The sequence below is a fragment of the Hippopotamus amphibius genome, chromosome 13, assembly GCF_030028045.1.
Source record: "Hippopotamus amphibius kiboko isolate mHipAmp2 chromosome 13, mHipAmp2.hap2, whole genome shotgun sequence".
NCBI lineage: Eukaryota > Metazoa > Chordata > Mammalia > Artiodactyla > Hippopotamidae > Hippopotamus > Hippopotamus amphibius.
In genome coordinates this window covers 25,091,700-25,104,803 of record NC_080198.1, presented here as the reverse complement: position 1 = coordinate 25,104,803, position 13,104 = coordinate 25,091,700, and the positions used below count along the sequence as shown (strand labels likewise).

Sequence of the window (13,104 nt, the reverse complement as noted above, 5' to 3'; positions counted from 1 at the left end):
TTTAACCATCCCCCAAACTTTGTAGGGTAGATCTCATTATCATTCCCATTTCACAGAGAAGGAAAATGAGGTTCAGAAAGCTAGTGACTTGTCTAAAGGCTAATAAACAGAAGAGCTGACAGCTTGACTTATAGCAGCTTCCCCCCAGTGTGTTCTGCAGCATATTAACAAGTCAGGCTGCAAAGAGATTCTGGGGTCACATTAGCATGGAAGGTGCAAAGTCATAGTTAAAGAGGTTTCCCTACTCCAGGGTTCAGAGCCTTTAATGTGCTAGTATGAACTGTGATTGCTCCAGAGAGAGATGTAGGGTATCCCATGTTCCAAATATACATGGAACCATGTTATGGCTTTCTTGCTTGGAAGAGCCATTCGCCAAAGAGGTGTTTCCTAGAACACCGTAGGGGAACCGCTGCTAGAAGGCAACAGGATCACGTCTTCAAAATGAGTTTGAACAAAGTCCAAAGTGTTTCCACAGACATTATGTCACTTGTACCCAAAGGAGAAAGGGTTGACATGAACTTTCCATTTTACAGATAATGGAGGCAAAGTGCACGAGGTTAAGTGGTTTGTCCTGTATCACAATCCTGTAACAATTAAGCAGGAGAAATCTGCTCCGGGCCATGAGCCCAGGGGCATGAGAAACCAGGTCAGGCCAGGGGGACTCAAGCAGGAGGCGTAAATGAGGCTCCTCCTCGCCTCTGCCCCTTTCTTTACAACTTTCCCTCCATGTTTGCTTTCTGCAGGAATCCACCTGCAGGGAGGAGGTTAGTTTACGCAGAAGATGGAGGGAAAAGAGGGGCTCCAGGTGGGCTCAGGTCATGGGCACTAGGAAGAGGCTTCAGCCCTGTTGGGCGTGTGAACGGTGAAGGGTCTTGTGGGAGGAGCCCGAGGGAAGTGCCTGGAGAGGAAGAAAGAGGTGACACTGGGGACTGTAGAAGGGCCCACTGAAGGACAGCGCTGCCTTAAGGATTCCAAAAAGCTGGGGGATGCAAAAGCACTTCACAAGTAAATCAATCGGACCGTAGGTCACCTTGGTTCAGCAGTTAGAGAACACAAGGCAAATCAGTCAGATGCTTCTCCAGTACCAAATGAATCCCCACACCGCCAGGCAGGCCCCCTGTATTCTGCCACAAGGGGCCCTCGTGGACTGCAGCTGTGCGCTTCCTGTGAACGCTGCAGGGAACAGTGCAGCAGAGAGGCTTGGGCGGAGGGGTCACTAGGTGCAATCTGTAAAGAGAAGACCACACAACCACCAGGAGCATAAGCGTGAGCTCCACGGACACTGAGGTTGGACAGTCACAGGTTCAAGTGCCCCTCAAGGCCACTTAGTAGCTGTGTGACCCAGGGGAATTACTGAACCTGTCTGAGCCTACCCTTCCTCATCTGTGAAACAGGGATGATAACAGCACCTACTCTGCAGGGTCACTGTGAAGATTTTAGGCGATAATAAATGAAAAGCCAAGTGTGTCTCAAGGTAGAGTCCAAGGTCTCATTTGAGATGCTTCTTAAAATGCAGATTTCTAGGTCTTACCACAGACCCCCTAAAACAGACTCTCTGAAGAATATCTGTATGCCCAGGAAAAGTCTAAGAAAGATTGATAAGACACGTCTTCTGTGCTTGGCAAAGGCTCAGTAAGTTACCAGCTACCATTCATTTATTGCTATCATCCAGTATAATATGCAATATGAGACCCTTTCTCCAGGCTAGACAGTCCAGGGCTCAAAATTAGAATTTATCTGAAATCCAATTCAATAGATACTCACTTCTCCTCAAAAGCTTAATCCTCAAAAGCCTCATCCTCAAAAGCCTCAATCACTGGAAAAATTAAAAGTCTTTGTAATTACAGCAGCCTAGGTGAATGCAAAGGAATCTTTTGTAACTGTTACCAAGAAATCAAGTAGTCACTTTTTTTCTTTAAATAAAAAGTAGCGCAAGGCAGACTTTCAAAGCTGTGAGAAGCAATGTCACGTACACACTCCCTGATGTTTGGCATCTTGCCTGGGAAGGTGCTTCGGGAGGAGGAAGACCCTCCTGATGGGTAGGTACAATGATTTCTATACACAAGCTGGCTGGTAAAAGTCAAATGTGAAGTGGTTCTCACAGGCCTCTGGGCTACACTCGCAGGGAAATCACTCATGAGTTTTCCCAGACACTGAGTCCCACAGTACCTGCGTCTGTCTGTTCCCTCCACCACCCTCCATCTTCAGTATCTTCTGGAAGACGCCCAGATACAATCTTTGCAAAAACGAGTCTTCCTCTGCTTGTCACAGAGCAGCAGGATATGAAAAAAGAACATCACAAAAAAAAAAAGAGAAAAAAAACTGCATGGTAATCAAATGCTAAGTATCCTGGGAAAGAATCCCTTGCCACTTAGATTTTGAGGAAAAAAACAAAAACCAAGAACTTTTTGGGAACATTACATTTTAAATCCCCAAACAGTTTCCATAAAGTTTCATTACATTCAACTCGGATGACCATTCTGTGTTCTGGTAGCTGAAAAAAATTACTCCCTCTGCTTCTTCTCACTGACCTCGGAATATCACAGAGTGTACATGCACCCAGAGCTCTTTGATTACACAGCTCGGAGGTGCTTCATGTGACCAGGTACCTTTCAGGAGAGATTCAGAAAACCAGCTTGCGGAGCAGAGTGCCTCTAAGATTTGGTTTTCCAAAATTATGAAAAACTGCAGATCTCTGTAAGTGTTACATAAAGCAGGGCGTTGTACCCCTTGGTGGTCCCTGGCCTCCTTTTAACTGCCCATTCTTCACGTTGCTGATGTACTCTGGGGGTAAACGCAACACGGAATCACTCTGCCTTCTCTGCAAACAGCTCTACAAAGACCATAAATGGCACCACCAAATTGGTGAGCGCTAGTTCAAACCTTTGCTGCTCTCATTCCTTGAGACACGTCTGTGTCCCTAAGGATAACAATCTGGGCTTAAAAGAAATCTTGGGAAAAGGAGCCAAGAGCTTTTCCTGCTTAAGGCTAGCGGGAAGAGGCCAACCGGGAAGTGGGCTCGATAAAACTGTCTCAAAAATAAGTTCCATCTTAAAAAGCTCAGGGAGGAACTGAGAGAGTTGTTTCAGTTTCTCAAATGGAAGCTTAATCCCAAAAATAAAAAAAGAAAAGGCTTGTTGAGGGAGAAGCTTGAAAGGCTGGGAGAGGTTGAGGGTATCACAGCAGAAAGATTGCCTGGTAACAGAGCTTTCTTGTTTTATACCCAAAGCTGTGTACCATCTGAGGCTGATTCAGGAAAATACTCAAATCTCCTGGTAATTTCCTGCAGACAAGACATTTAATCATCTCCAAGCCTCCACCGCAAGAGCAAAAAAAAAAAAAAAAAAAAAAAGCAAAAAACCTAAACCAAATGATTCACACTCTTAAAAATGAATCTGCCTTCGGAACAAGAACTGTTTTCTGCTCTTGAAAAGCAGCCACGATTTGTTATTCTAACAAAGTGTTCCCTTCCTCCAAACAGAAATAAAAGTCACTCAAGGAGGGCTTGTACTGATTTCTGCTCAGCATTTCTTGAAACTTCCATCCACTCAACAGTTTCTCCTGGCAGGTTCTCAGAAATCCAGGGAGAGCTGGGTAGTCAGTGACTAAGAACACAGGATCATTTTTATAAGCCTTCCCCACCCCCCCACCCCCCACTTTTTGGCCCCATGGGAAGATGTTTTATTGAAGGACCAAGCAGAATTAGCTGCACATACAAATTCTTCACTGCTCAGCTCACTTGACACCTTTATCTGAATTGCCCAATGGCTGGGAAGATTTGGCAATTGATGATCGGAAAAAAGCAAAGGCCCAAATCCTCCCCAAATGGCATGTGTTCCGTCTGTACACAGAGGGCTGTGTCCATCTCTCTAATTACTCAACTAGTTGCACAGATAAAAACATCTGTTTGCAGAAAGCGGGGAACCCAAAGTATACAAATGATTCACAACACCTAAACAACTGCAAATAAAGGCCAGTACAGCAAAATGAGGGCTGCTACAAGCCAAAATAATTTAATATGGGCGGAAATGGAGTTTGGCAAATCCACGCATCAGACTTTGCTCCAATTTTGGAAGGTATTTCTTCCAGCAGCCCAGCAGCCTCATCTTCAAAAAACAAAACAAAACAAATCACCAACCTGCTGGCCCTCTGCATTAGGCTTCCAAGTTCTTCCTTAGGTACACATGAGCAAACAGATTTCTGAGAGGGAGGAAGCTGAAAATGCGTCTTTTAAATAAACCTTACCCCTCCCCCACCCCAATCCCTAGGGAGTATTTTGGCTTTAAAATTTCCCAGGATACAGCTGCCTAGGCACCCCAGATTTCCATGATCTCAGGCCTCGCTAAGTCCTAGGTCTCCCAGCAGCCAAGAGGGTACATTTGCAAACCTAGGAGAGCAGGGTTCCAATGAACTCCCCCGCTCAACAACTTTCCCCATCCCATAGACTCTTCTATGAGAGCTAGGAAGACCAGGAGAGGGGGGCCTCTTCCCTCCCTCCACCCCCAATTCAGAGAGGATAAATGAACAAATTTCAGCGCTGCTTAATTACAGATATCCAACAAGGAGAAAAGCAATGGATTTTTAAAGTTCTAGGAAAATGAGCAATAAGGAATGTGGGGAGAGATACATCATCTTTTAAAGTAGACTTTCCTGGAGACATGAAACATTTTTTGAGAGTATAAGGGAAATAAGTAGGTCATTAGCAATACATACATTTTAAATATTTGAGGGAAATGAATTGTAAGAGAATAAAGGCTGTTTAAAAAGCAAGTTCAGGGAAGTTTAAATGCTTCCCCCGAAGAAGTCCTAATACAATAACATGATCCCTGCCTTGTGATACTGTTACTATTATTGGCTAATCAATTGCGCAAAGGCTGGGAGACCCTCAGATCAAAATGATCCCAAGGTCCCCCACCCCCACCCCCCCATAGCTCATGACCTCCCCAGGGTCTGTGTGGCAAGGCGCATCTCACCCAGAGGTTACGGTCCCAGTTCAAGGCCCCCCTTCCTAGAGAGGGTGGTGAAAAGCAGGAGCACACGCGCCCCAGCGCCCCCTCACCGCGCCCCGGCCCTGGGGGGCCACTTACCCGGCTCAGCCTTGCATTGCTCGCCGCTGCGGCGCCTCCGCCGCCGGGAACTAAGGGGCTGGGGGGAAGGGGCCGCAGACCCAGGGGCAGGGGATGCGGCTGCGGCTAAGAAGCCCAGCGGGGCGTCGGCCGCCAACTGCCCCGAGCCAGAGGGGGCCCTGCGGGGGCTCCGCGCAAAGGAGGTGACATTCCCGGGGTGCGGTGGTGGCAGCTGCTCCGTACGCAGCTCCGGATCCAGGAAAATCGCTCGGGTCCGGGGAGAGGAGCTTCGAGCGCTCCAGGCTGCCTCCTGGCTGCTTAAAGGGACGCCTCCCCACCTACCGCTGCGCTTATTGGTGAAAATTCCGAGCTCCAGGCCAATCCTAGGTCTGTTCCCAAACTGAGATTTCAATCAAGGGAGCTACTGCTTTAAAATTAGAAAAGGCTGATGGGGGTGGGGAGGGGGGTTCAGCCACCTTTCAGAAGGAGAAGGGGACAGGCGCTCTAGCCCTCGCATGTGGAGGTCCCGAGAGCTGACAGTGGCTGCAAAAGCAAAATTATGGTTTACAGCAGAATACACGAGGAAGGCAGGCAACAGGCTGGCCCCTGGCCTTCACCCCTCACGACTTACTCATCCTTCAAGGCCCATCACAGATTAGGAGATGCTCTATTGCTGGGAAGAACCCCCCAGCAGCTAGGCGCTTCTAAATTCTCCCATTACCCTTTTCCCAGCACTCATCACCCTTTAACTTTTTTTTTTTTTTTTTTTTTTTTTGCTTACTCTGTCTCTCCTTTTGCACTGTAAATTCCACCACAGCGGGGATGTTTCCATCCCTCCCGTGCAGTATTACCTCCTGCCTGGAACACTGTGAGCTCTCAGTAAATATTTGTTGATTGAATAAATGAATGAATAACAAAGGAATGAACAATGATGCAGCCTCTGTCGGCTGTGACAAGACAAATGTTAATTAAAAGGCAGTATTCAAGAAGCCAGATGTTTCAGGTACAGCCTCCACCTCTCACTCATTATGTAACCTGTGCCTTTGTTTCCTTGTCTGTAAAGCATGATCATGAAATCTCCCATCTCACAAGGTTGTTGTAAAGATAGTATTAGCTCATCTATGGACTAGGAGATGTGCCCAGTTAACAGCTAAAGACTACCAGATAGTCAAGAGCTGGTGTCATTACTGAAATCCAAATACATTTCCTGGAGGCTGGGGCAGTCTGACTGCTGGTTTGGCTTCTTGGTGAGTATACAGTCATTCATGAAACAGATGTGAATTCAGTGCCGACTCAGTGCCAGGCCCCACGCAAGGTACTGAGGTCACCAACTCCTAGTGGGAGTGTGTATTAGGGTTTTCCAGCGATACAAAACCAGTAGGATGGACAGATAGATAGATAGATATGCAGAGATTTAATATAGGAATTGGCACCATGGTTATAGAGATAGAAGAGTCCCATGGTCTGCACTCTGCAACTTGGAGACCCAAGAAAGCTGGTATTGTAATGCAGGATGAGTGCAAAGGCCTGAGAACTGGATGCCAGTGGTACAAGTCCTGGTGCCAGTCCAAAAGCCCAAAAACCAGGAGTACCAATGTCCAAAGGCAAGACAATATGGAAGCCACAGCTCAAGCAGAGAGAGCAAATTGATCTTTCCTCCACCTTTTTGCTCTATTCAGACCCTCAACAGATTGGACAAAGCCCACCCACATTGGTGAGGGGAACCTTCTGTAGAAAGTCCACTGATTCAAATGCTGATCTCTTTCAGAGATGCCCTCACAGACACGCTCAAAAACAATGTTAGCAGCTATCCGGGCATCAGCCCTTAGCCCCATGAGGCTGACACATAAAATTAACCATCACAGAGTGGGGAAGAGGAGAGAGACACAGACAAAGAGAAGTATGTTAAATGGTTGCCAGCAAAGGCATATGATCGGGAATGCTTATTGTAGGATAGTTTATAATATCACAGTAACTGAAAACGGCCATCCAATAAAAAATAGGGGAAATGGTAAAATAAATTACAGCACATCTATTTCATGGAATACTACACAGTCATGAGAAAAAAAGAGGCAGAGTTAAGTGCACTAATAAACAATGAACTCCAAGACAGTATGGTACTGGCACAAAAACAGAAATATACATCAGTGGTACAGGATAGAAAGCCCAGAGATAAACCCACACGTATGGTCACCTAATTTATGACAAAGGAGGCAAGAACATACAATGGAGAAAAGACAGCCTCTTCAGTAAGTAGTACGGGACAGCTACATGTAAAAGAATGAAATTAGAGCACTACCTAACACCATACACAAAAATAAACTCAAAATGGATTAAAGACCTAAATGTAAGACAGGACACTGTAAAACTCTTAGAGGAAAATATAGGAAGGATACTCTTCGACACAAACCATAGCAAGATCCTTTTTGACCCATCTTCCAGAATAATGGAAATAAAAAGAAAAATAAACAAGTGGGACCTAATGAAACTTAAAAGCTTTTGCACAGCAAAGGAAACCATAAACAAGACAAAATACAACCCTCAGAATGGGAGAAAATATTTGTAAATGAAGCAACTGACAAAGGATTAATCTCCAAAATACACAAACAGCTCATGCAGCTCAATATCAAAAAAAAAAAAACAACTCAATCCAAAAATGGGCAGAAGACCTAAACAGACATTTCCAAGGAAGACATACAGATTGCCAACAAACACATGAAAAGATGCTCAACATCACTAGTCATTAGAGAAATGCAAATCAAAACCACAATGAGGTATCACCTCATACCAGTCAGAATGGCCATCATCACAAAATCTAGAAACAATAAATGCTGGAGAGGGTGTGGAGAAAAGGGAATCCTCCTGCACTGTTAGTGGGAATGTAGACTGATATAGCCACTATGGAGAACAGTATGGAGGTTCCTTAAAATACTAAAAATAGAACTACCATATGACCCAGCAATCCCACTACTGGATATATATCCAAAGAAAATCATATTTCAAAAAGATACATGTTCCACAATGTTCACTGCAGCACTGTCTGCAATCGCCAGGACATGGAAGCAACCTAAATGTCCATCGACAGATGAATAGATAAAGAAGATGTAGCACATATATATAATGGAATATTACTTAGCCATAAAAAGGAATAAAACTGAGTTATTTGTAGTGAGGTGGATGGAAATAGTCTGTTATACAGAGTGAAGTAAATCAGAAAAAAACAAATATGGTATGCTAGTGCATATACATGGAATCTAGAAAAATGGTACTGATGAACCGAGTGGTAGGGCAGGAATAGAGATGCAGACGTAGAGAACGGACTTGAGGACACAGGAGGGCAAGGAGAAGCTGGGATGTAGAGAAAGAGTAGCACCGACATAAATACACTACCAAATGTAAAACAGATAGCTAGTGGGAAGCTGCTGCAGAGCACAGGGAGATCAGCTCGATGCTTTGTGAAGACCTAAAGGGGTGGGATAGGGAGGGTGGGAGGGAGGCTCAAGAGGTAGGGGATATGGGGATATATGTATACATACAGCTGATTCACTTTGTTGTACAGCAGAAACTAACACAGTACTGTAAGGCAATTATATTTCAATAAAGATGAAAAATTAAAAACAAAACAAAAAAACCAATGAACTCCAAAATATATTAGTAAGTACAGTGTAGAAGGTAAAACCTATCCCTTGTTGAATAAATAAATCTTCACGTATCGTGTACACGTACGCATGCTGTATGTGTATAAAATGCTTCTAGAACTATGCCTAAGAAAATGGCACAGGTTATTATACCTGGCAAGGTGGTTTGAGAACTAAACAGGTCTACGATGGGAAGGAGACTAATATTTCATCATATATTCTTGTGTGTTATTTGATTATTTTACTATGAGCTTGTAACAAGACCCTGGTTCTGGCAAGATGGCAAATGATGACAGCCTAAAAATTCCAACCCTTCAAAAACCCTAGATATGTTAGATAAGATATAACAAAAAAAATATTTTAAGGGCTTAGCTGACTCACAATTAAGAAAGGAGAGAACCCAGGTGGTACACATAAAGAGGTAACTAAAAACAAGATGGCTGAGCATGCAAACTCATTCTGGGGCTATTAGATAGAAGGGAAGGTGGTTGGCAACAGGGAAACAGTTTGTCTTGATTCCCTAGGGGCTAGGGTTTGAATGCCCAAGGAGGACAGAAGATGAGGCCTTGGAATGAGAAGAAGCAGCAAGTTGTTAGGAGACCTCTGCAGAAAACCAGGAACACTCACTGAGGACTACACCCACAGTGAACAAATAGACTAGAAAAACTGTCAACTAACCCAAGGAAACTTGTCTCTCTACCTGTGTTCTGAGCAGGAGGGAAACGTTTAAGTTGAGAATTAGAAATGCTAGGCCTGTGCCTTTCTTGAGAGTAGAGTAGGAATAACCAAAAGCAGAATCAGAAAACTCCAACTGAACAATTGATCTAAAATGTGATCCTGTTCATGATATGCCAAGAATTCCCCACAGAAGCAAATGAAAAACTGCCCTGGAGAGTCAGTTCTGTAACCTGGGCTAAAACTGGCCCTGCAAAGCATGAGCTGCCAGTAGTAAATTACAAAACACACAGTCAAAAGTCAACAAGTATGAGAATCAGAGGCTCAAGAGTTAGAGGTCATAAAACAACAACTGAAAAAGAACATCAATAAAGTTTAAAATGGTTAAACACAATAACGCCAGAAATGGAAAAAAAAAAAAAAAAAAAAAAAAGACATGATGTCTCTCCCCATAGATTCACTAAATTAAAAACTCAATGGAGAGGTGAAACAGAAGGTTAAATACTGATGAAGAAAGAAATATAGATCTCAGGACATTAAACAAAATGAAACACAAAGGGATAAAGAGTTGAAAACTATGAAAATGAGGTTAAGAGGTACAGAGGATAGACTGAGAAGGTCCAACATACATCTAACAGGAATCCCGTTGGGAAAGAATAGACGTTCAGGAGAGGCATAATGCCTAAGAATTTTCTCGAATTTATAAAACTCCTAAATCTTCAGATTAAAGAATCACAAGGGCTTCTCAAGCAGGATAAACAGAACATCTGCATGTATTAATTACTCATAAAAATACAGTTAATAAAAGACTGAACTGAGGAAAAGTAAAACAGTTTAATAATGCAATGACAGAGTTAAGTAGAAGGAACTTGTTCTATCAAAGAGAAGCAAGTCTGCCATTCCACATTTAGTGCTGGACTATATTTCCCTAGATCTTGTATCTCCAAATGTAATGAATTCTGAACTAAAGAAGGTTCTTAATAGCCTAGCTGTACATTAACATGGCTCCTATGTACCAAGGTGAAGTGGCAGAGATATCCTGGGAAAGATGTGTTCATTTAGCCATTAAACAAAAGTGGCAGAAAAAACAGCAAAAAACCCAACAGAAACACAAAGCCACTGTCCTCAGGAATCTTACTCTGGTGGTAGAGGAAGCAGATAAACAGATGGAGCGTGTCATCATAAGGGTGCATAAACTCCTATAGAGGGCTTCCCTGGTGGCGCAGTGGTTGAGAATCCGCCTACCAATGCAAGGGACACAGGTTCGATCCCTGGTTCGGGAAGATCCCACATACTGCAGAGCAGCTAGGCCCATGCGCCACAACTACTGAGCCTGCGCTCTAGAGCCCATGAGCCACAACTATTGAGCCCATGTGCCATAACTACTGAAGCCCATGCACCTAGAGCCCAAGAGAAGCCACCACAATGAGAAGCCCACACAGAGCAATGAAGACCCAACGCAGCCAATCAATCAAATTTTAAAAAATAAACAAATAAAAAAATTAAGTACTATAGAAACACAGAGAAAGAACATCTCAACCAGCCTTGCAGAAAGGTGGTACTTGACAGAAGGCTTCCTGGAGGAGGTAACATCTGCACTGAGGGAGTTGGTATCCTTATGAGGAAATACTTTAGAATTAGGCTTGACTTTAAATTCCAGTACTGCCACTTATCACCTAGTGACTTTGGACAAGTTATGTAACTTCTCCAAGCTTCCTTCATCTCATCTGTAAAATGTAATTCATATCACTAGTCCTGGGGTTGTTTTGAGGTTTAGGGATAATAAATGTAAAGCCTTTAGCAGAAATGCCTGGCCTATAATTGATTTTTAGTAAATGGGTAGGTGGTGTTATTATTAGATGAAATCCAGTGCCTGGGTGGGAAAAAAGTGCCTTCTCTTTTAAAAAGTGATTTTCTTCTGAAAGCTGAAGAAGACAGAGGCTTCAATCTATTTTCATGAAACTATCTCAAAGAATACTGAATGTTTACTAAATCTACCCTCCAAAAGTAATATTATCATGCTATCAAATTTTAAAGAGTTAAATCCGATCCAGTCCTTTCAATAAAGGAACTTAAAAGGTAGTTCCCCCAAAATAACTAATGAAGGCTACCTATGTTAAGTGTCAAGTGATTCTCTTCCATGATAAATCCCCAAACTGTGACAGAATTCTTCTTTTTATCATGAAACCTTCAGGTTCCCAACCACAAATCAAGTTGAAAGAATTCAGAGTCCAGCAGGGAAAAATTGGATCCTCCTCAGTATTACTCAACAAGTTTATGAATGACCTGGGTGATGGATAGAGAGGAAACTTGTAAAGTCCAACCAGTGATGCCAAGTTACTTGGCCCCGCCAATGCTCAGTGGATAAGAACACAGAGTGATCTAGCCAATCTGCAGATATGGCCTGAATTAAAGTAGAGAAATTCAATAATGGCAAGGGTTGTGCCTGCCCTTTGGAAGAAGCACTGAATTGTGCAGTCTTAGAGAGGAAAGAATTGGCCAAGGCCAAGCTTTCCGTTCATTTCTTCATGCATCATTTAACAAACACATACCTGATGTCCACAAAGAGAAAGGGTTTGCCTTACAGACTTGGTAAACATGGAAAAACAGGAATAAAACATGATGCCTGCCTTCAAGAAGCATAAATGTAGTGGTCTGAAATCTTCCTCACTTGAAACTGCCCATGCACTCCAACATTCTTCCTGCTACCATGCAATGGTGATCTCACCTTTATAAACCATCTTAAGTTTGCACTATAGATTAAACACCATCATGTTCAGAATGGCAAAAAGAGTTCATCTCTTGGGCTAACACTGTGATTAGTAATGGATTCCTGGAGTGCTGACTTGATAAGAAGTCTGAGGCTACAAATGGCAGGAAAGCATGCTGTGATTGATTAGTGATGTCTGTCATGTGGATGGAGAAGGAGTGACAGCACTAGTGCTATAAATCTGACATCTCCCATCTAGTCCAACCCCCTCATTCCACAGATGAGAAAGCAGAACAGATCTTTCTTTCTTCCTGTGGCATTTTAAATTCAGCAACACTAGCAGGGGCAACCGAGGAGAACCTCCACATCTGAAATGTTGCTGAGAGAGAGAAAAAAAATCTAGAGCTCAGAATATTTCTGATGAGCTTTGAGGATATGCACTCAAATCCTTTAGCAGCCTTTGTATTCTTCAGCAAACAGACTAAATGGAGAAAGCTACAGACTTTGATCTTCTCGTTCGCTACAAGGAGCATCCCCCCCACCCCACCAGAGACACATACGACTGCATAAAATATATATACTTTGAGTATGCTTGAAGATTTAAAATGCACTGGGGGACAGAAATGTCTATAAAGTGAACATATACCAGAAATACAAAGTGAATAAATACAGAGAACAGCAATTAATATGTTATTTAAAAAAGAACAAAGATTTTTATCATGTTATTCTGTTAAATGGTACCGATATGATCAGCCGAAGGAAGGAAAAGAAAAGCTCTTATTTTCATAAGACACTTTATATCCTGGGGACTCTGTAACACTAACTAAGGAGATAGGGTCTGTCCCTATTAAGCATTTCCACACCCAATCTATCAACACTCACAAGCATCAGCCAGTCCAATCACAAAGAATGCAGGCTCATTCCCTGCGAAGGACAGACTAGTATAAAGGGACAACAGATAAGCAGGAAGCCCAAGCCCAGCCTGATTCAGATACAAAGAACAAATTGTAGCATT

The 13,104-nt window shown here is 43.1% G+C and overlaps 1 protein-coding gene across 4 annotated transcripts in view; it reads right to left on the bottom strand.

The window, feature by feature from the left end:
• Nucleotides 1-13,104, bottom strand: part of PRICKLE2 (prickle planar cell polarity protein 2) — a 335,365-nt gene that overhangs the window by 162,580 nt on the left and 159,681 nt on the right. Inside the window, exon 1 of one of the 4 annotated variants that reach the window (XM_057705869.1) lies at nt 5,088-5,347. The exons of the other annotated variants lie outside the window; for them this stretch is intronic. The gene's annotated coding sequence lies outside the window, so the exon portion shown is untranslated. Of the gene's footprint in view, nt 1-5,087; nt 5,348-13,104 lie in introns of those variants that run through there. 4 annotated transcript variants of the gene reach the window in all.